Raw genomic sequence first — 24,567 nt, 5'->3', positions numbered from 1 at the left:
CATGGTATATCTGGGGGGTTAGACATCTATTGTCTGCCACATACAATGCTGTCTTGACACCTTTTTCTGGGAAGTCTTTATCACCTACTGACTCCAATTAGGATAATGGAATCAACACCTTTGACCCCATGCTGGGTATAATTACCAGATGTTGATTCAGTTACATATTTATTCCCAGATAATTATTGTACAGTCACTCAGAATTGAGAAAGCTCATTGGAAGAACAAGTGAAGCATTTTCAAGAAATCTACAGTACGTTCAGTTGCCTTGATTTATTCTTTGCAGATATACCATGACCTGGATAAATGAGAACCTTCACAGACATATTTCAACACATTTTGGGGGGGAAACCCTTAAACTTGTACGAGAATATGAAAAGACAGCAAAAAAACTGGCAGACTATAGAAACTACCTGCGTTTCAACCTCAGATGCCGAAAACAACGGCTGGTACCATGCAGCATCAGTTTGGACTCCACGGTGAAGGGTCACAGAGCTGAGATGATTCTACAAAAAGCCCAGAAGCAACTACTGAATGAACGGGTACAACAGACCCATTTCACAGTTGAAGCCTTGAAACCAACTATCAGTCAGCTGGAAGAGCACCTGACTTTGCAGCTACCCACTGAAACGTGGAGGAAAGTAGCAGATTTCACAGTACATGCACAGCTAGCTCAGCACACTAAGAGCAAGGAGAGGCAGAAGAACAAGTTCTGCATTTTGTTATCCAAAACTGCAAACAGCCATACCAGTGAGGAACTGACATGGAGCAAAAGGAGGAAACAAGGACAGTGCAAAACAAAGAGAAATGGGTGCAGAATCTTTCAGACCGGGTTCTCACCCAGCCTGAGATGGATGTCCTTGCAAAAGGGTTGAATTTCGCAATCACACCAAGAACCATACCAATAGTTGATATTATTTCAGCCACTGAAGCCTCAATCCACAGCAACAAAGTACCACAGGGTGAGGCTGAACAACTTTGCCTTAAAGTGTCTGCAGCTCTGGCCAGTGCCAAACCACCTCCTTCAAACTTGACTAGAAAAGAAAGGAGGGCGGTTACATCCCTGAAGAAATACACAAACATCACCATCCTGCCTGCGGATAAAGGAAGATGCACGGTTGTACTTAATACATCTGACTACGATGCCAAGGTGACCACACTCCTGGATGATAACAACACATATGAGGCCCTAAGACGAGACCCAACCAGTGGCTACAAGAAGAAGGTTATAGAACTACTACAACAACTAGAAAAGGACAAAATCATTGATCGGGTCATGTATTATCGCCTCTACCCTGGGGTAGCCCCTCCATGTATTTATGGACTTCCTAAGATACTTACCATGGACTTCCTAAGATACAAGGACGAGACCCCTCTCAGGCCAATTGTCAGCAGCATCAACTCTGTGACCTACAATTTGGCAAAAATACTTGGCCAGAATCCTAGCACCCTTGGTTGGAAACACACAACATCACATACAGAACTCTCAGGAAACAGTTGCTACTAGACAACACCTTAGGTTGCAGAACAGAACTTAGCCCAGACCAAGTGTGTGCCTTACTGTTTGTCTGAGTACCACCTACTTCAAGTATAAGGACAAGTTCTACAAGCAAAAACATGGCTGTGCTATGGGATCGCCAGTCTCACCTATTGCAGCGAACCTGTATATGGAGGAAGTCGAAAGGAAAGCCCTGACCACTTTCAAGGGAATTACACAGAGTCATTGGTTCAGATATGTGGATGACACTTGGGTTAAAATTCATAAACAAGAGTTACAGGCTTTCACCGACCACATCAACTCAGTGGATCATAACATCAATTTCACGCGGGAAGATATGCAGAACAACAAACTGGCGTTTCAGGACTGTCTTATAAAAGTGGAAGAGGAAAGGAAGCTGGGAATAGAGGTCTATCAAAAACCAACACACACAGACCAGTACCTGCTATTTGATTCCCACCATCCTCTAGACCACAAACTGGGAGTCATCCAGACTGTAAACCACCGGGCAGAGAAAATCCCCACCAGCACAGAGGCCAAGGCGAAGGAACTCAAACACCTCAGAGGGGCACTTAAAACTTGTGGGTATCCAGTTTGGGCCTTTGTCGAAACAGAAGGAAGGAGCACCAAGACTACCAGTGAGGGCGAGAAGCATGACAGATGCAAGAATATGGTTATCCCATATGTGGCTGGGGTGTCTGAGAAACTCAAAAGGATTTTTAATAAACATCACATCCCTGTCTGCTTTAAACCCAGCAACACACTAAGGCAACAACTGGTTCACCCCAAAGATCCAACGCCTAAACACAAGATGGACATAATTGTGTACGCAGTCCAGTGCAATGAGAAATGCTCAGAACTGTATATCGGCGTAAACAAAACAACAACTACATCAGCGTATGGCTCATCATTGAAGAGCCAAAACCTCTGGTCAAGACTTACATCTAAAAGAAACAGGTCACACCTTTGAAGACAGTCAAGTACGTGTTTTGGATAAGTAGGCTGATTGGTACAAACAAGGTGTGAAGGAGGCTATCTACGTAAAAATGGAGAAGCCAAGCTTAAATAGAGGCGGGAGGTTAGACATCTATTGTCTGCCACATACAATGCTGTCTTGACACCTCTTTCTGGGAAGTCTTTATCACCTACTGATTCCAATTAGGATGATGGAATCAACACCTTTGACCCCATGCTGGGTATAATGACCTCTGACCCCATGTTGGGTATAATTACCAGATGTTGATTCAGTTACATATTTATTCCCAGAAAATTATTGTACAGTCACTCAGAATTGAGAAAGCTTGTTGGAAGAACGAGTGAAACGTTTTCAAGAAATCTACAGTACGTCCAGTTGCTTAATTTATTCTTTACAGATATACCTCTAAGGAATGCTTTATGAGCGTCCCAAAGTGTTTGAGGGGAAACTCCAGGAGCCTCATTTAAATGGAAATATTCCACTAACACTATTTGTATTTTGTATTTGGCCTCGGGGTTCCCCAGAAGTTGTTTGTTTAGTCTCCATGTGATGAAGGAGCGTTGTTTTCTCGGGGTGGATAAGGACATATATATTGAGGAATGGTCAGAAAGACCTACAGTCAGGTACATAAATATTGGGATATCGACATAATTCTAACATTTTTGGCTCTATACACCACCACAATAGATTTAAAATGAAATAAACAAGATGTGCTTTAACTGCAGACTGTTAGCTTTAATTTGACGGCATTTACATACAAATCAGGTGAACGGAGTAGGAATTACAACAGTTTGAACATAGAAACATAGAATGTGTCAGCAGATAAGAACCATTTGGCCCATCTAGTCTGCCCAATATACTGAATACTATGAATAGCCCTTGGCCCTATCTAATACGAAGGATGGCCTTATGCCTAGCCATGCATGCTTAAACTCCTTCACTGTATTTGCAGCAACCTCTTCTGCAGGAAGGCTATTCCATGCATCCACTACTCTCTCTCAGTAAAGTAATACTTCCTGATATTACTTTTAAACCTTTGCCCCTCTTATTTAAAACTATGTCCTCTTGTAGCAGTTTTTCTTATTTTAAATATTCTATCCTCTTTTACCTTGTTGATTTCCTTTATGTATTTAAAAGTTTCTATCATATCTCCTCTGTCTCTTCTTTCTTCCAAGCTTTACATGATAAGGTCATTTAATCTTTCCTGCTAAGTTTTATCCTGCAATCCATGTACTAGTTTAGTAGCTCTTCTCTGAACTCTCTCCAAAGTATCAATATCCTTCTGGAGATATGGTCTCCAGTACTGCACACAATACTCCAAATGAGGTCTCACTAGTGCTCTGTAGAGCGGCATGAGCACCTCCCTCTTTCTACTGGTAACACCTCTCCCTATACACCCAAGCATTCTGCTAGAATTTCCTGCTGCTCTATGACATTGTCTGCCTACCTTTAAGTCTTCTGAAATAATGACCCCTAAATCCCTTTTCCTCAGATACTGAGGTTAGGACTGTATCACTGATTTAATATTCTGCTCTTGGGTTTATACGCCCCAGGTGCATTATCTTGCACTTATCAACATTACATTTTAGTTGCCAGATTTTTGACCATTCCTCTAGTTTTCCTAAATCCTTTTCCATTTGGTGTATCCCTCCAGGAACATCAACCCTGTTACAAATATTTGTGTCATCAGCAAAAAGACACACCTTACCATCGAGGCCCTCTGCAATTTCGCTGATAAAGATATTAAACAATATGGGTCCCAGAACAGATCCCTGAGGTACCCCACTGGTAACAAAACCATGGTCTGAATATACTCTATTGACTACAACCCTCTGTTGTCTGTCCCTCTGCCACTGCCCAATCCATTCAACAATATGGGAGTCCACGCACAAAGACTGCAATTTATTGATAAGCCTTCTATGTGGGACAGTATCAAAAGCCTTACTAAAGTCTAGATAAGCAATGTCTACTGCACCTCCGCCATCTATTATTTTAGTCACCCAATCAAAAAAAATCTATAAGATTAGTTTGACATGATCTCCTTGAAGTAAACTCATGCTGTTTTTCATCTTTCAATCCATGATTCCACAATCCTCTCCTTAAGTATGGTTTCCATTAATTTCCCCACTATTGATGTCAGGCTTACTGACCTATACTTGCCCGATTCCTCCCTACTACCTTTCTTGTGAATGGGCACAACATTTGCCAATTTCCAATCTTCTGGGATGACTCCTGTTGCCAGTGATTGGTTAAATAAATCTGTTAATGGTTTAGCTAGTTCGCTGCTGAGCTCTTTTAATAGCTTTGGGTGTATCCCATCAGGCCCCTGTGACTTATTTGTATTAATTTTAGACAGCTGACTTAGAACCTCTTCCTCTGTAAAGACACATGCATCAAAAGATTCATTAGTCTTTTTTACTAACTGGGGTCCTTCTCCTTCATTTTCCTTTGTAAAAAACTGAACAGAAGTATTCATTGAGGCAGTCAGCTAGTTCTTTATCTTCTGCCATATACCTTCCTTCTTTTGTTTTTAATTTGATAATTCCTTGTTTTAGTTTCCTTTTTTCATTTATGTATCTATAGAATGTATTATCGCCTTTTTTCACTGACTGAGCTAATTTCTCTTCTACCTGTGCTTTAGAAGCTAATATAACTTGTTTGGCCTCTCTCTGCCTAATCTTATAAATTTGTCTGTCATCCTTGTTTTGTTTTATTTTTATAATTACTAAATGCTATCTTTTTGTTTTTGATGATTTTGGCCACTTCTGCTGAGAACCACAGTGGTCTCTTCCTTTTTATGCTTTTACTGACAAGCCGAATGCAATTTTCTGTTGCCTTCAATAGTGCCACTTTTAAGTAGTCCCATTTCTCATGGACTCCATTGAAACTGTTCCAATCTGATAGGGACTCGTATACCACTAATCTAATTTAGATGTCAGTTTTTCTAACATCTAAAACTTTTGTTTTTGTGTGGTGTGACTCAGTCACTGTACTTATAGTAAACCACACTGACTGGTGATCACTAGATCCAAAGCTTTCCCCTACAGCAATATCAGATACCAAATTCCCAATTGTGAATACTAAATCTAAAATGGCCTCCTTCTGGGTTGGCTCCTCAACTACTTGCTGTAGAGATAATCCCAGTAGGGAATTTAGAATATCTGTACTCCTGGCAGAACTAGCTATTTTGGTTTTCCAGTTTACATCAGGAAGATTAAAGTTTCCCATAATGATAACTTCCCCTTCAATGTCATTTTAGCAATTTCCTCAACTAGTAGATCATCTAATTCTTTGACTTGGCTAGGTGGTCTATATATCACACCTACACGAGTTACCTTATGATTATCAAGCTGCAAGGTAACCCAAACTGACTTTAAATAGGTCTTGCTAACTTGTATCAAATAAGATTCCATGCTATATTTCACATACAGGCCACCCCTCCCCCCTTCTTGCCTTCTCTGTCTTTCCTATATAGAGAAAACCCTGGTATTGTTATATCCCAGTCATTACTCCCATTGAACCACATCTCAGTAACAGCCACTAAATCTATATTCTGAGATGCCATTATAGCCTCAAGTTAATTGATCTTATTCCCTAAACTGCGAGCATTTGTAGACAAGAATCTGAGCCTTGTAATTTCTTAACCTTTGTGCTACTGGCATCATCTGGCATTGTTCCTTTCCTAGTTTAAATCCTCCTTAGCAAATACTTGGAACTGTTCACTGAGGACATTCATTGCCTTGAGAGAAAGATGCAAACCATCTTTCTTGTACAGTTCTTTTCCATTCCAACGAGAGCTAACATGAGACACAAAGCCAAACCCTTGGTTCAAAAACCATTTACCAAGCCATACATTGAATTCCTTAATGCACATCTTCCTTTCATTCTGAAGGTTATACACAGGCAAAACTGCAAAGAATAAAACAGTTGATGCAACCTCCCATATATCATTTCCAACTGTGTGAAAAGCTTCCTTTACCTTTGAAACCTCATTGCAAGCCAGATCATTTGTCCCAAGATGGACAATAACATCCACCTCCCTTTCCTGCTTTGCTTGCCTAACAATATTAAGGATCCGTTGTCTATCCCTGCTAGCGGTAGCACCAGAGAGACATCTCACAACACCATTTCCCTCAAACTTCACACCTCTTATGATGGAATCACCCACCAACAGCTGCTTGCTATCAGTCCTCACCTTCTCCTTTTTGTCTTTGGCTGCAGTCTTGCATACTTTAGGCATGGGAGATGATTGTTTCGCACCCGCTGTGCTTGAGCCATCCTCCACTCTGAAAGTGCTGCAAATTAATTATGGAGAGTCACAGACTGTGGGACATGTCTTATATCAACAACTCTCAGTTACCAGAACCTGCAGTAACCCATCTTCCATTTCTAGGGGGCCTAAGTGGCAGTGGCATTGCAACGTTCTCAGTCTGAGTTTGTTTAACGTTTAATTTACAAATCTCAGAATTCAAAAATGTATTTCCTGCTGCATTATAGAGAGCTTTGTACAGATCAGACAGCATCCAAACCTCTGAAGAGTGGAACCTGAAATAAAAGCATAACAATTCCTGCACAGAACCAGGTCTGCCATTTTGAAGAGGGGAAAGATTATAAACAAACAAATCTTACTTCTAGCTTGCTGATTTTTCCAAGTGCTGATTTTCATAAGTGCATTGGAGATATTCAGGAGACTAACTTAGACTAACTCACAGCTTTTCCACTGTATCAGAAATTCAGCGGTGTTTCTGGTGGATACTCAGATACTGTGTTTCAAAACAGGTGAGGAATTTGTTAGACAGGTTATCACTATTGTCTGATTGTACATCGTTTGCATATGTGCCTCCCTCTTGTTAAGGGACCTAAAGTAATGGGACATAATAATAATCATAAATCAAACTTTCACTTTTTAATAATTGGTTGCAAATCCTTTGCAGACAATTACAGCCTGAAGTTTGGAACTCATAGACATCACCAGACGCTGGGTTTCATCCCTGATGCTCTGCCAGGCCTCTACTGCAACTGTCTTCAGTTCCTGCTTGTTCTTGGGGCATTTTCCCTTCACTTTTATATTCAGCAAGTGAAATGCATGCTCAATCGGATTCAGGTCAGGTGATTGACTTGGCCATTGCATAACATTCCACTTATTTCCCTTAAAAAAACTATTTGGTTGCTTTTGTAGTATGTCTCGCCTATTGTAGCGAACCTGTATATGGAGGAAGTCGAAAGGAAAGCCCTGACCACTTTCAAGGGAATTTCACTGAGTCATTGGTTCAGATATGTGGATGACACTTGGGTTAAAAATCATAAACAACAGTCATAGGCTTTCACGACCACATCGACTCAGTGGATCATAACATCAATTTCACGCGGGAAGATATGCAGAACAACAAACTGGCGTTTCTGGACTGTCTTATAACAGTGGAAGAGGAAAGGAAGCTGGGAATAGAGGTCTATCGAAAACCAACACACACAGACCAGTACCTGCTATTTGATTCCCACCATCCTCTAGACCACAAACTGGGAGTCATCCAGACTCTACACCACCGGGCAGAGAAAATCCCCACCAGCACAGAGGCCAAGGCGAAGGAACTCAAACACCTCAGAGGGGCACTTAAAACTTGTGGGTATCCAGTTTGGGCCTTTGCCAAAACAGAAGGGAGGAGAGGAAAGAGCACCAAGACTACCAGTGAGGGTGAGAAGCATGACAGATGCAAGAATATGGTTATCCCATATGTAGCTGGGGTGTCTGAGAAACTCAAAAGGATTTTTAATAAACATCACATTCCTGTTTGCTTTAAACCCAGCAACACACTGAGGCAACAACTGGTTCACCCCAAAGACCCAATGCCTAAACACAAGATGGACAACATTGTGTAAGCAGTCCAGTGCAATGAGGAATGCTCAGAAGTGTATATCGGCGAAACAAAACAACAACTACATCAGCGTATGGCTCAGCATAGAAGAGCCAAAACCTCTGGTCAAGATTCAGCCATGTACTTACATCTAAAAGGAACAGGTCACACCTTGATTTAATAGCTGCGGGAAGAGCAAGAAACTGCTGATTGATAGGTTCTGGATTGAAAAGAACGTAACTTCACTCTCTTCTATTTGATATTGTGAGCTAAGGAGTGTGCCGGTTTTTGGTAACTGAGGAAGATGGAAATAGAGTCTGCGTAAAGGACTTATTGAACTGCCGAGCTCTTGATTTACTGGCCACCGCTGACTTTTATAGTTGTCTCCTGAGAGAGCTGCTCGCTATCGGCGGGAGCCCCTTCCCCAGTCTTCCTTTTTTTTTTTTTTTTGCTTGCTTTTTTTTGTCTTTTTTGCTCACTTTTCTTTTTGTCTAAGGGTTCAAAGGTGTAGATATGCCTCCCAAATCATATAACAGAAAGTCCGTCGGGACCTCCTCCCCGGGTGGAGGAAAGAGTAACAGTACAACAACTGGTTTAGAAAAATATCTCAATTCCCCGCCAAAGATTAAGAGTACGCTACGGGGAAATAGGGAGACTCAAAGGGAAGTGGGAGAACTACAGGCTCCAGAGGAGGATGGTGGGGCGGACAAGCAGATAGGTAACGGACAAGGTATGAAGGAAAGAATAAAGTCAGTGGATAAGAAACTGGGTGAAATTTTGGGCGCAGTACAACAATCTAATCTTAGACTAGAGGAATTGACTATGAAGATAGCATCGTCACAGGTCGATCTCTCCCTCATTAAGAGGAGATGAATAAAGTCAGGGAAAAGGTCAAAGAGCTCCAGATATCTTCTGGAGGAATGAAGAAGGATATGGAAGGTATTAAGAGAAGAGTGGAAGATATAGATGGGGAGAAGAGAGCCCTTCAGGATAGAATTACTATAATGGAGGATAGATCAGGAGGTCAAACATTAGACTAGTGGGATTCCCAGAGGGAGTGGAAGGAGAGGATACAACGGGGTTTATTCAGCAGTGCCTCCAGGATAGCTTTAGTAAAGAGGTATTATCCCAATGGTTTGTAGTTGATAGAGCTCATAGGATCCCTGGGAGACCTCCCCCAAAAGAGGCCTCTCCCAGGGCAATCCTAGCTAAAATTCTATGCTCTAAGGACAGAGATACAATAATGAGAAGTAAAAGGAAATTGCAGACAATAGAGTTTAATGGAAATAATATAGAGATATACCCAGATTACTCCAGGGAAACACAGGCAAAAAGGCGAGAGTTTAGAGAAGTGAAAAAGAGGTTAGCAGCTGCCCAGATACAGTACTCCCTGATATACCCTACAAAGCTGCGTGTAATATATTGTGATCAAGTCAGCTTTTTCGGCTCTCCAGAGGAAACAGCGGAGTGGCTGGATGCCAAGGGAATAGGATCATGATTTAAATGGATACGCATGACGGGGGAGGTGAGGGGGGTAGGAAATGGGCTGAGAGTAAGAGGTGGGGGAAATGACAGATTTTCAACGACCAGTCTGGGGGGGTAGGGGAATGAGGGGGATGGTTGTCTTGGAGGGTTTAGTAGGGACGAAAAATATGAAAATCCAGGTGGGAGGCACACATGGGTAGGATTTTGACATGGAATGTACGTGGACTGGGAGACAAGGTCAAGAGGGTTATGGTTTTTGACACTGTAACTAGACATCTCCCGGCCATAGTGAGATTATTGGAGACACACAACACAAAGGATAAGACAAATTTACTCATGCGTAGATGGGCTAAATACCAGTATCATTCATGTTTTTCTACCTACTCATGTGGTGTCAGTGTGTATATGCACCATAAAGTGGATTATTACCCACTAGATCAGAAGATTGATGATCGGGGCAGATATGTATTTCTTCATTGTCAGTGGAATGGTATAGTATGCATCTTAGCCTTTGTGTATATACCCCCGCGATGCTCTCTAAATGTCATACATCACCTGGGAGAGTTTGCAGATTCCTGAGGTAGATGTCCCATATTAATAATGGGAGATCTTAATAGCGTTATGAATAGTAAGCTAGACAGATACCCAGTGATATCAAATGATAAATATGACATAAGTCAACCAACACTTCTCAAAAGAATAATGCAGGAATTGTCATTAATAGATGTATGGAGGTACCTTTATGAGGATAAGTGCGTGTACTCATGCTTTAGCCGTGGAAATAAAATAATGTCAAGAATAGACATGGCACTTGTTAGCCCAGAACTGATAGGTCGGATATCAAGAATGAGGTACGAGGTGAATAGTATATTAGATCACTCCCCGGTTAGTTTGAAATTTAAAACAAGTTCATCCTATAAAAAAATTACCTGGCTGATAAGGCACAACAAAAAGTGTTTTTTGAGGGGGCCTGATATTTTAGGGAGTCTGGGAAGCCAGGGAGACTGTTGTCCACACTTATTCAGAATCAAAAGGGGGGCAGCAGAATTAAGTATGTTGAGAGGAGAGATGGGGGGATGATAGTCAACCAGGGGGAAATTGAGCAGGAATTTGTTAAATACTATAGGAATCTCTACTCCTCGGAGGGAGTGGGGGGGATGGGGATTTGAGACTCTTTTTGGAGGGTGTATCTCTGCCCTAGACTCTCTGAGGAAGATAGTGAATCATTGAATGGCCCTATCAATCTGGAAGAACTACGGGACACTTTGAAATCTATTAAGGGCAACTCTAGCCCTGGGCCGGATGGTCTCCCCTATGAGATATATAGAAGATATGGAGAGGTTATCCTACCAGTCTTCTTGCGGGTCATCAACGAATCGATGGAAGGGGGCGAACTTCCTGCCTCTCTCTCCGAGGCGGTGGTGACCCTGATAGTCAAGAAGGGGAAGGAGGAGAGTAAGATGGACTCGTATCGCCCCATCTCTCTTCTCAACACCGACTTTAAAATACTCGCCAAATTACTAGCAAACAGTCTAAAAAGAGTCATAGAAAAAAATAATACGCCCAGACCAATCAGGGTTTGTGCCAAAACGTCAGGCTCAAACGAACATTCGCCGGGCTCTGCTGAATATCCAGATGAGTGGTGGGGGGTGCCGTCCTGTCTTTGGTCTTTGGACGCGGAAAAAGCGTTTGACAGGGTGGAGTGGGTATACCTCTGTAAAATAATGCATGAGCTGAACCTGGGGGAAAAATTTATTAGATGGGTACAATTGCTCTATCACCACTCAAACGTGAGGATAAAGATTAATGGGGAGATAGCCGAGTCGATATCATTGCAAAGGGGAACTAGGCAGGGGTGCCCACTCTCCCCATTACTGTTTGCTATATTCCTTGAGCCGCTGGCGTGTAAGGTGCGAGCAGATGATAAAATCAGGGGGTTTGGGGGAAGGGGTGTGTCACGAACTATGGATCCGATCGCTCCGGATCCCACAGCTCTGACGTAGTGGTCTGTGACGGAGTCTGCGCACACACAGAGACCTCACGTGACCAGGGTATTACCACTCGGCTAACACCCCCCACTATACTTCGGTAACTGCCACCACGTGGGTTCCCGGTCCACGAGCCGACTATCCGGGTCATTCACTATCACACAGATCAGTGGATGAACCGGATATCACTTACTGACCAACCGCAGCCAATCACCCCCAGCTACAATTCCTAAATGGAAATTAACTAACTACCTGGTAACGTCTTTTCAAAGGCAAGGTACGTTGTTCAGCATCTTAGAATATGGAAGACTTGGCCATTTAGATTTTATAATCTTTAATAAGCGGTAAAAAGCAGTGCATACAAATCTAATGAAAATGACTATAAATCTACAGAATAATAATAACAATATAAATAATCACGACAGTTCAAATGAAAGGGAAAAAGATGAAAGAATACTTAGTTTCTCTGGAGGGTTTCAGATGGTCGTTCATATGTCCTTTTTGAATCCTTGCAAACCCCTTTTCAGTATGTATCAGGGGAGACCCTCAAAGTTCTTCTGATACAGGGATATGCCGTCAATGTCCAATTAAGTGTCTGGTGATGTTCCATGGGTCTCTCTCCTCTGTCCTTGTGCATGGATTTTTATGAACTCTCCCATGGGCAGGAGACTTACTCCAGTCAGCCAATGGCAGCAGAGTGACTGTGAAGCCTAGGGAATGGCCCCCAAGTGTTTTATGACCCCATCAAAGTTCAGTTCCTACAATGAGGATTATACTTAAGCTCGTATCTCCCTGATTCATCGGCATATTTTTATACAGAATACATATTTGCGATCCTTATTTATTTACCTACAGAATGAGACCACACACGGTAATGCTGGGACCTGTAGTTCTCCTACCACCCATAGGTCAGCTAAGGAATCACATCCTCTAGTCATATTTGATACCCAATTAACCACAATACTCTGTAGAGCCTGGATCTGGTGTCAGAAAGGGCATAAGTTGATTCATAAATTAAATATGAAAGTGGACCGGTTTTATGCCCAGAGCTAATTAAGGGCTATTAGCTCTCCTCAAACCAGACCTGGAAATTAATGACGTCACGCTCCAGCCAGGCTTGACAGCGAGCTGATCTTATCTCAAAGGGCAGGATGAGCTGGGCCTGGTATAGCTTTTATGACCTTTTATTGCTGGCCTTACAGAGTAGTGGTAATAAAAGTGTCCATTTATATCATAGGCGACCCAGGCTTCAGAAAGATGAGAGTTCACAGTTTTTTACAAAGGCCAGAAGCATATAAGATGGCTACCCAGAGGAATTATGTATGTATGCCCGCACAGGGTGCATTAGATAAAATATGTTTATATGTGGATGACATCCTGCTCTTTTTAGAGGGGGGGGGGGTGTCAACGATGCCATACTTGATGGGGATAGTAAACCAGTTTGGCCGGATTTCAGGTTTCAGGGTGAATTGGACTAAATCTGTGCTGCTTCCAGTTGGATATGAAATCACGCAAACGGATTTAAATGTCAGAATATTGAAACCCACGGAATCACTTGAATACCTCGGAATAAAAATTTGTTCAAGGATCCAGGAGTATGTAGAACTTAATATTTCCCCTCTACTTAAAAGGGTTAAAAATAAAATAAGTATCTGGCAAAAATTACTGCTTCGACAGGCTGATCGAATCGCTATTATTAAGACGGTCCTGTTACCGCAGATCCTCTATGTCATTTCATCTTGCCCCGTATGGATAGGGGATAAATTTTTTTAATGTACCGGAAAGAGTGATAAATGATCTCATATGGGGGAGAAAAAGAGTGAGGCTGAAACAAAAATACTTATGGTTAGGTGAAGAAGATGGTGGCCTGTCCGTTCCCTGTTTTCGAGGTTACTATTATGCCTCTCAGCTTCAGTGGCTAATGACTGAGGATGACAGACTGCGTCGATATCTGGAGCGTGAGTGTGAAGGTCTCCAATATAACAGTATTAGTATCCTAGAAACTGGGATCATAAAAATAAAGGGCAGGAAGTGCCCAATTAGCAACATGATGCACTTGATATGGGTTAATGTTAAAAAAGTACTGGGTATAAATTATTCATTAAAGATTACCCCCATATGGGGAAATATAAATGTAGGTGAGTTTCAGAGGTTAGATGATTACGTATTCTGGGGGAAAAATGGAATCAGGTTTATTTCAAAGATTGAGGTGGAAGGTAAGCTTAGGACACTAGAGGAAATGGGGCTTAGTATAGAATTAGATACTCTTACACGGTTTAGATACCTACGATTAATATAATTTTTCTGTATATATCCTTGTTATGCTAAATGAAACAAGATAAGGATAGAATTTAAATACTATATAATGATAATCATGTAACATATATATGAGTATATCTCTGTGTGTCTATTGCCTATTCTTCTTTTTTTCTCTTTTATCTTGTATATGAGGAAATTTAAAATAAAAATATTTATAAAAAAAAAAAGAAGACAGTCAAGTACGTGTTTTGGATAAGGAGGTTGATTGGTACAAACGAGGCGTGAAGGAGGCCATCTACGTAAAAATGGAGAAGCCAAGCGTGAATAGAGGCGGGGGGGGGGGGGGGTTAGACATCTATTGTCTGCCACATACAATGCTGTCTTGACACCTTTTTCTGGGAAGTCTTTATCATCTACTGACTCCAATTAGGATAATGGTATCAACACCTTTGATCCAATGCTGGGTATAATTACCAGATGTTGATTCGGTTACATATTTATTCCCAGCTCGTTGGAAGAACGAGTGAAACAAATCTACAGTACGACAAGTTGCCTTGATTGATTCTTTGCAGATATTTTGCAGTATGCTTTCGGACATTGTCCATCTGCACTGTGAAGCGCTGTCCAATAAGTTCTGAAGCATTTGCCTGAATATGAGCAGATAATTGTCACGGCTGAGGATGGGGAAAACCCTCAGCCGTGCGATACCAGAAGATGTTAGTGGCTGCTCGGCCAGGATGACAGAATTAGAGAGCAGGTCACCTCCTATCGCATCCCTAATCTGACCCTGACTCCTAACCATATAATCCAACCCTGATGGTGGGAGGGCTCATACACTGGAACCTAATATTCCCTGCTAGCCCTCAGGATTGCCCTGGTACAAGGAGCAGGGTAAGACGACCTGTTCCTCCTAGGCACGGAGGAATAGGAGTCTCACTGGCCAAGCTGCAAGGAGAAGGGGTACAAAAACAGACCTATGGATATGGCAGGTGAACTACACTAGTTCAACCTACCTGCCACAGCCTTGCTGACTGGATCCCGTGCTGACAAGCTGATGCCCACACCATACTTAAATGGATACAGCCAACACACATACACACACAGGAACCCAGATCCATAGCGGCATTAAACAAGAAAGACAAGCAACATCAACTAAACATCACATATAACATTTATGACCACAGGGGTGGCCCTCACTGGCAGATGGTATACAAACCAGGAGGATGACTCCAGCAACATGCCTGGAGTACCCCTCAGACCTCTGCTCTCAACTGAGGCTAAATAGCCCATGTAGCCACACCCACACACAGACACACCCAGTGTTCACACAAAGAGGGAGTTAACCCTTCCTACACCATGCAAGGGATGGAAACCACTTAAAGGGGAAAGTGCACACATAACTAAAACCCTGTGCACACCAGACATACAAAAGACACACCTAACAAAGACAGGTTGCCAGGTGCAACCGCATGCACATTGCAGCAAGCTGCCTAGCACCAGCTCAGGCTGCTATACTGCGACATACAAAATAAGAACTTGTTGCCCGCAGCAACCACAAGTGAGGCAACATACTAGCGGCCCTCACCTGTGGTTGAACAACCAAACCAAACCACAGGCAACAGCATGCGGTTCATGCGTCACAACCATCACCATGGTCGTGACAATAATATTGCCCGAAACACTTCAGAATTCATCCTGCTGCTTTTGTCAGCAGTCACATCATCAATAAATACAAGAGAACCAGTTCCATTGGCAGCCATACATAACCACGCCATGACACTACCACCACTATGCTTCACTGATGAGGTGGTATGCTTAGGATCATAAGCAGTTCATTTCCTTCTCCAAACTCTTTTCTTCCCATCACTCTGGTACAAGTTGATCTTGGTCTCATCTGTCCATTGGATGTTGTTCCAGAACTGTGAAGGCTTTTTTAGATGTCGTTTGGCAAACTGCAATCTGGCCTTCCTGTTTTTGAGGCCCGCCAATGGTTTAAATCTTGTGGTGAACCCACTGTATTTTCTCTGGTGAAGTCTTATCTTGATTGTTGACTTTGACACACATGCACCTACCTCCTGGAGAGTGTTCTTGATATGGCCAACTGTTGTGAAGAGTGTTTTCTTCACCAGGGAAATAATTCTTAGGTCATCCACCACAGTTGTTTTCCGCAGTCTTCCGGGTCTTTTGGTGTTGCTGAGCTCACCGTTGCATTCCTTCTTTTTAAGAATGTTCCAAACAGTTGTTTTGGCCACGCCTAATGTTTATGCTATGTTTTCTGATTAGTTTGTATTGTTTTTTCAGCCTACTAGCTTGCTTCACTGATAGTAACAGCTCTTTGGATCTCATCTTGAGAGTTGATGGCAACAGATTCCAAATGCAAATAGCACACTTGAAATGAACTCTTGACCTTTTATCTGCTCATTGTAATTGGGATATTGAGGGAATAACACACACCTGGCCATGGAACATCTGAGAAGCCAATTGTCCCATTACTTTTGGTCCCTTAACAAGCAGGACGCACATATGCAAACTGTTATAATTCCTACACTGTTCACCTGATTTGGATGTAAATACCCTCAAATTAAAGCTGACAGTCTGCAGTTAAAGCTCACTTCAAATCCATTTCACTTCAAATCCATTGTGGTGGTGTATAGAGCCAACAATTTTAGAATTGTGTCAATGTCCCAATATTTATGGACCTGACTGTATGACTGCCACCTTGCAGCTCTGGAGATGTCCCTTGGAAATTAAAAGATAGTCCAGATGCTGGTAAGAGCCATGGACTGATGAATAAAATGTGTAGTCCTTAGTGTCAGGGTGCATAGCTCGCCATACGTCAATGAGATGAGCCCTCCACAACTTGTAGGTCAAAGATCGTAGGGCAAATTGGATCTTGGATTCTTTAGCAGCATGTATGGACACCGCTTTTTTGATGAATTTGCCCATCTCTTCGCTGGCAGCTGGGGTCTTCTGATGTTGTGAGGTATCCCCAGACCTAGGGTGACCGATTTTCACCATTTCTTGCCGGCAACGCTAAATCGAGCTGCAGTAAAGAGTCTGTTTGACGGAGCTCAGGCGCACACAGCCATCCACAACCGGTGCTAGCTCCTCCCCCTAGAATAGGCATTTCTATCACAGGGATGGCAAAATGTGAAACGCCTGTGCAAGTGTTTTATGGATCTGCAACTTGCTGACCACAAAACTTACGCTCAGTTGAATGGATCCTAAAGGCCCACTGTTCCAGAAATGCTGTTCCTTCTGTCTTTACAGTTTTGGGTCCTTATCGGACCTGAAGTGACATGGTTAAATGATTTCTGCAGCCAATACCTGGCATCAGCAATCACATATCCAAGAATAGCTGCATCCAGTCACAGGCCTCAGAGGTCATATGGACAAAAATGACTTCACTGCTGTTGCAAGCTGTTCTTGGACATGTGATTGCTTAGGCAGGTGATTGGATGCAGCTGTCATGTGACCCCATCACTTCTGGTCAGGTGAGAACCCAAAATGTCAAGGAGGGGGTTTTGCACTAATATCAGACAACCCCTTTATGGAGTAATATTTCTGGCTGGTGTTCAGGAAGATTATTGCCAACAAGTGATTGTACGAATGCTCGTTAGCGATATTCTGCCAGTGTAAAGGTGCCGCCAAAACGCTCGTTCATCGGGTAATAGGATCATTGATGTAGTCACCTAAATCACAGGCAGACAATGATTCTGTGTGGGGACAAGTGATGACATTAGCAATCGCTCCTTCCCATACTGAGGAGGAAATTGCTGTGTATAAATAAAGCAGTCTCCTCCACTGACAGGCAGGTGATTGTCAGGAAGGGCTGATTACTATCTGACAATCTACAGCCTCATCTGTCAAGAACAGTGCGGTACATTGTATAGCAGCTGCGCTTGGTAATGCAACCTAGCCCTATTCATTCGAAAGGGGCTGAGCTTATGCCATGATCTAGGAAGAGGCCTTATTGTTCAACCTTCTTCGTACAGCTGATTGGGGGGAGTGCCAGGAGTTGGACCCCCACAGATCTGATAGTGATGACTAGAGATGAGCAAATCAAAGTTAACAGAAGTGCAAGATATTGCAGCTGGGGCGTAAAAGCCCAAGAGCAGAATATAAAATCTGTTATATAGTCCTAACCTCGGTATCTTAGGAAATAGATTTAGGGGTCATTATTTCAGAAGACTTAAAGGTAGGCAGACAATGTCATAAAGCAGCAGGAAATGCTAGCAGTATGCTTGGGTGTAAAGGAAGAGACATCACCAGTAGAAAGAGGGAGCTGCTCATGCCGCTCTACAGAGCACTAGTGAGACCTCATTTGGAGTATTGTGCACAGTACTGGAGACCATATCTCCAGAAGGATATTGATACTTTGGAGAGAGTTCAGATAAGAGCTACTAAACTAGTACATGGATTGCAGGATAAAACTTACCAGGAAATATTAAAGGACCTTAACATGTATAGCTTGGAATAAAGACGAGACAGATGGGGATATGATAGAAACTTGTAAATACATAAAGGGAATCAACAAGGTAAAAGAGGAGAGAATATTTAGGAAAAACTGCTACAAGAGGACATAGTTTTAAATTAGAGGGGCAAAGGTTTAAAAGTAATATCAGGAAGTATTACTTTACTGAGAGAGTAGTGGATGCATGGAATAGCCTTCCTGCAGAAGTGGTAGCTGCAAATACAGTGAAGGAGTTTAAGCATGCATGGGATAGGCATAAGGCCATCCTTCATATAAGATAGGGCCAAGGGCTATTCATAGTATTCCGTATATTGGGCAGACTAGATGGGCCAAATGGTTCTTATCTGCCGACACATTCTATGTTTCTATGAAGTGGAATTCGATCCGAATTTCAAGAAAATTTGATTCGCACCGAATCCGAATTTCCTCAAGTTTCGTGGTAACGAATCACATTTTTTCCTAAAATGGTTGCTGCACGTGTTAGGACATGGAGCAAAGAACTCTGGGAATGAGAGATCACCCACAATGCCATGCATGCAGCCAATGTCACAGCCCTATAAATAATCCTCAGCCATTTTGGATTCAGCCATTTTACAGAGTACTTAGTGCAGGGAGAGATGTCAGCAGGCGCTAGGGACATTGCTAGGAAAGACTTCATTGTGCTGAAAAAAAAAACGATTTACAAGTTCAGGGAAAAATAAGTCAAGGTGTAGGGAAAGGATATGGAGGCATCATCTTCACTAGTGATGAGCAGCAGGGGCAATATCAAAATTTGCAATATATCGTGAACATTTGGGTGAATATTTGTCATATATTCGCGAATTCGCTAATTTGTGATTATTTTCTTGGTTGTGAAAATCGGCAATGTAATATGCTCGTATTGTGTGCGCAATACAGATGTGGATCACTGTTGCTATATTTTTCTAGCTGCTAGACGTTTCCTGAGCTTGGAGAAAATGGTTGGCACGGCAGAACATTACAATAGCTTTATATGCAAATAGAGTGCTCCAATATATTTGCGATTGCGCAAATCTGCAATTAATGATGTGTATATTTTTGTGCAATATGTGCAACTTCACATTTTAGCAGGTCTAACTACATATTAATGATTGGTGCACTAAGTATTGTTGTGAACTTGTGACATCACAGCACTATGTCTGTAGCCTGTATGTATGGACAGCAGAACCTATCAGCTACACTATATCCCGATCTAACCTACACTGACACTGATATAAGCTAACTTACTAACTAACTAACTAACTAACTAACTAACTAACTAACTAACTATCTAATATAATTAAACAGTAAAGCACAGAGCACAGCAATGACACTGCTGTCTCTCTCAGAACTCCATAAAACTACAGAGAATGGCTACTGGGGAGGTTCTTATATAGTAAGGGGTAGGGAACTTTCCTATTGGTTGCTAGGGATGTTGCTAAGCTCAGACAAATACATTGCAGCCTTCTCATTGGCCCACAAGCAAGAAGGGAGGTTACTGATGAAAAAGAAAAAATCTAGAATATTCGAGAACAAGAATATATTGCACTATATTTTAAATATTCACAAATTCTCAAAGTGGCGACATTCGTGATTAAAATTTGTGATTCGAATATTCGTGCTTGACACTAATCTACACTATAAAAGGAGAACAGGGTGCAATAGGAGAGTGTACAGACAGGTTAATAGTAGCAATTCTATTATACCTTGCTGCACTAATTGGGGATCCAAATTGCATTTATAGTGCTGCTTTTAGATTGTTTGCATTATATGATACATCACTAATTCCAGCAAACCTTGCTTGTGATTAGGGTGCAAGTTCTGTGTGATACAACCATTTACGGGGTGTATTAATAGGGGAAAAAATCTAATAAAATACATGTCATAATTTCTGTTCAGTTGTAAAGTTGCATTGTACTACAGACATTTATGGTGTGTAATAATAGGAAAGATACTTACGTCCCATTAGCCATTCTGCGTTGATTGAAAAATAAAAAAATTGGGATGCACAATAGGAAAAAAAAATATATATATATGTCATACTTGCCGTACAGCTGTGAAGTTACATTGTACTACAGCCATTTACAAAGTGTATTAATAGGCTAGATATGTACCTCCTATTAGCCGTCCTGTGTTTTTTCATTGTTTAAAAAAAAAAATTGGGGGGAGTATTAATAGGGGAAAAAATCCAATAAAATAAATGTCATAATTGTTGTTCAGCGGGGAATTTACATTGTACTACAGCCATTTATGGGGTGTATTAATAGGAAAGATAATTATGTCCCATTAGCAGTTCTGCGCTGATTTTTATTTTTTCTGGGGTGTATTAGCAGAGAAAAAAAAGGGAAAAATACAGTATATGTCATAAGTGCCGTTCGGTAGTGAAGTTACATTGTACTACAGCCATTTACGGGGTGTATTAAAAGGAAATATACGTACTTTACATTAGCCGTTCTACAGTGAATTGTGATTGATATATTTATTCTTTTGGGGTGTAGAAATAGGGAAAAAAAAGGAAAAATATATGTCATAATTGGCATTCAGCGGTGAAGTTACATTGTACTACAGCCATTTACGTTGTGTAGACAAAAGAAATAGACGTATTCCCATTAGCCGTTTGGTGGTGAATTGTGATTGCTATATTTCTTTTTTGGGGTGTAGAAAAAGGGAAAAAAAGTAACATTGTACTGCAACCATTTTTTGGGGGCATTATTTTAACTTAATTCTTTTATTATACAGTATGTCAGACAGACAGGTGACAGGCCCTTCAAAGGGAACGGGCAGCAGGCAAAATGTTTCTGTAGCAGGCAGCAGAAGAAGGGGGGGGGGGGTGGCAGCAGGAGTCACAGTGAAAGGCCTGAGCACCCGGTGTCATTTAGCGGTCGTGTCTTGACCAGCAACCCAACATTTCTTGAATGGTTGACTCGGTATTCGACTTCATCACAAGTGACATCAGACACCCCCAGCCAAGAGGTAGGTTCTTCTGACACGATTCTTAGTTGGCATGGCTCGGGAGCAGGCACTGTGCCCCCACCTGTCCTGAACCTTCCTCTGTCATTTTCAGTTCCCTCAGTGCAAGAAGTATCGTATGCCATAGGCTTGGCTCCACTTTTCAACGAGGAAGAGCAACTAGAGGACAGTCAGCAACTACTGCCCAGCCAAGATCTGGAGGAAACATCCGCCGCCTCCTCCGGTAGGCATGCAAGTAATGATGATGAGAGTCGCGTGGGATCAGGTGTTGCGAGCACTCAGGCTCCTGGCCCTGAGACCATTGAGGGGGACATCAGTGACATGCAGACAGTAGCGGATGATGATGTAGCCAATCGCACTTGGGAGCCGGGTGAAGAAGGGGCTTCATCATCATCATCAGGAGAAGACGGTGGCAGCTTGTGCGTGAGACAGCGGCTAAGTCAGTGTGGCAGTGAGTCAGCAGGGTGGCAGCAGTGGGAGGTCGGGAGCCAAAAGTCCCGGGGTATACCACCCGCTTTGAAGGAGCCTACCGGCCCAGAAATGAGTGGTGCAGGGGTTCACGGAGGTAGCAGTAGCAGGTAGTCAGCATGGACTGTTGGACAGAAAATGTCATATTCGGCAGTGTGGCAGTTTTTTGTTACGCCGCCGGAGGAGGTGAAGATGGCCATTTGCCGAATTTGTGGGCAGAAGGTGAAGCATGTTGGCATCGTGGCTCTGCGTCAACAAATGCAGCTTCACAATAAAGTGGTCTGGGAGAACCGTGGCTCTGATGTGGTGGTCAAGCCTCCTGCAGCAACCTCTGCATCACCCAGTGGCACGAACTCAATTTCACAAATGCAGTCAAGGCTCCACCACCTCAGCCGAAGGGAGCTCTCTGTCCTTCCCATGATCTGCTGGTCCTGATGCTCCTGCTCCTCTTCCTACTCCTTATCAGTCATTCCGTCAGCAATCGATCACCAAAGTGATTGCCAAGAGACAACAGTATGCATGCACTCATCCAACGGTGCAGAAGCTGAACGTGCTCCTGGCTAAGTTGCTAATGCTGCAGTCCCTCCCTTTTCAAGTGGTGGACTCTTCAGAGAACTGATGGCTTGGAGAGACCCAAAGCGTCATTTCTTTGAGAAAAAGGCAGTGTCAGCCCTGCACACATATGTAGAACAGAAGGTGGGCAAGTTCTTGAGCCTGTCAGTGTCTGCCAAGGTGCAGTGCAGCTCCGACTTGTGGAGCTGTAACTACAGTCAAGGGCAATACATGTCCTTTACAGACCACTGGGAAAATGTGGTTCCTGCCCAGCCACACCAGCAACTTGACCACGTGATGCCGCTTCCGCCTCCATGTTCTCACGCTATTGGTCCTGCGACAATGTCAGCCTCTGCCTCCTCATCCTACACCGTGTCCTCAGCCTCCACTGCAGGGACAATTTACAGTGCCCCTCCGCCATACCACACGCTGTTCTGCACCTCTTTTGCCTGGGCAAACTGAGTCACACAGGAGAGGAACTGCTCGGCATCTTTCATCAAGAAATCGAATCCTGGCTTTCTCCTCGACGACTCAAAATTGGAACCATGGTAACCGACAACGGCAAGAACATGGTGTTGGTGCTGTGTCAAGGAGAGATGAGCCATGCGTACAATCTGGTTCCTGAAGTCTTCACCCCATCTGCAAGACATCCTGAAAATGGCCAGAAAACTTTGCATGCACTTCAGCCACTCGTACACTGCAAAGCAAAACCTCCTTGAGCTGCAGCAGCAGAAGGGCATCCCCCAACATAGGCTGATATGCAACGTTTTTACCCATTGGATTTCCATCGTCCATAGGTTGGACCGATTTTATAAACAAAGAAAGGCCGTAAACAATTTCTTGATTATACAGGCGGACAGAGAAACTCCCCTGTGTAACTTCGATGTTAACCAGTGGCAGCTAATGTGTGACACCTGCAGTTTGCTCGAGCCCTTTGAGGAGGCCACTTTATTTGCCAGTTGCCAGGACTACGGGATGAACAACGTCATTCTACTGCTTCATGTCCTGGAACAGATGCTGCTAAATCTGGATGGCCAGGGAACAGGGGACATGGTGACTACATCTCATGGTCACATGAGACATGTGGGGGCTGAACTAGAGGAGGAAATTCAAGCACAAGCAACGTGTAGAGAAATGGGTGGTTTTTCTACACCGGTGACATGAGAGAAGAAGCAGGAGGAGCAGGACCACCCCGAGGAGCTAAAGGCCTATGAGGAAGATGAGGCAGAGGTCCCAGACACACCATGACAGTATGCAGTGGAGATGGAGGCAGAGCAGGTCTGACCGAGGGGGCCCTCTGTGCTCATGTTCCACTGCCATGGCTGCAGGGGTCGGGGCAGTACCAGCTCCATCAGCAGCAACTTAAGTCTAGAATCGCTGATGAGCAGTTTTCTTCACTCGCCTACTGAAGAAACTACTCAGCAGCAGCAGCAGCTAGACATAGAGCAGAACCTGAACCAGCAGGTTGTGGCATACTTGGAGTGCACCCTGCCACCCCACATCAAATATCCCCTGGACTACTGGGCAGCCAAACTCGATTTGTGGCCGCAACTAGCAGAGTTTGCCCTGGACAAGCTTTCCTGCCTGGCCAGCAGTGTGGCATCAGAGCGGGTGTTTAGTGCGGCAGGGGCCATAGTTTCCCCAAGGAGAACTCGCCTGTCTACCCAAAATGTGAGGAAACTGACCTTTGTGAAGATGAATCAGGCGTGGATCAGCCAAGATTTTTAAACACCAGTGCCTGATGCATCAGACTAGATCATCCATGGTGCCACATCAACACTTTGACTAAAGAGACCTGTTTCTTCTGGCTACCTGCTTCAGCTACTATTCTGATGCTGCCATCTGCCTGATGCCACACCTGCTGCCATGTGCTTCTACTGCCTGTCACCATCTTTAGCTGGTACTGGTATTGCCCCCCCCACCTCCCCACTCTGTCACTAGGCCACTCTGTGGTCTCCTCATGCAGCTGCCACATCACCAGTTTGTGGTCTCCTCATACTGCTGATACCTCAACACTATGTCACTGGGACACTCTGTGGTCTCCTCAT

At 43.2% G+C, this 24,567-nt stretch overlaps 1 pseudogene; it reads left to right on the top strand.

Annotated features, from left to right (window-relative positions):
• Positions 1 to 293: 293 nt before the first annotated feature.
• Positions 294 to 23,683, top strand: LOC122931735 (annotated as a pseudogene).
• The last annotated feature ends 884 nt before the right edge of the window (positions 23,684 to 24,567 follow it).

Source organism: Bufo gargarizans, chromosome 3 (assembly GCF_014858855.1).
Source record: "Bufo gargarizans isolate SCDJY-AF-19 chromosome 3, ASM1485885v1, whole genome shotgun sequence".
Lineage (NCBI taxonomy): Eukaryota > Metazoa > Chordata > Amphibia > Anura > Bufonidae > Bufo > Bufo gargarizans.
This window is presented reverse-complemented; position numbering and strand designations above follow the sequence as displayed.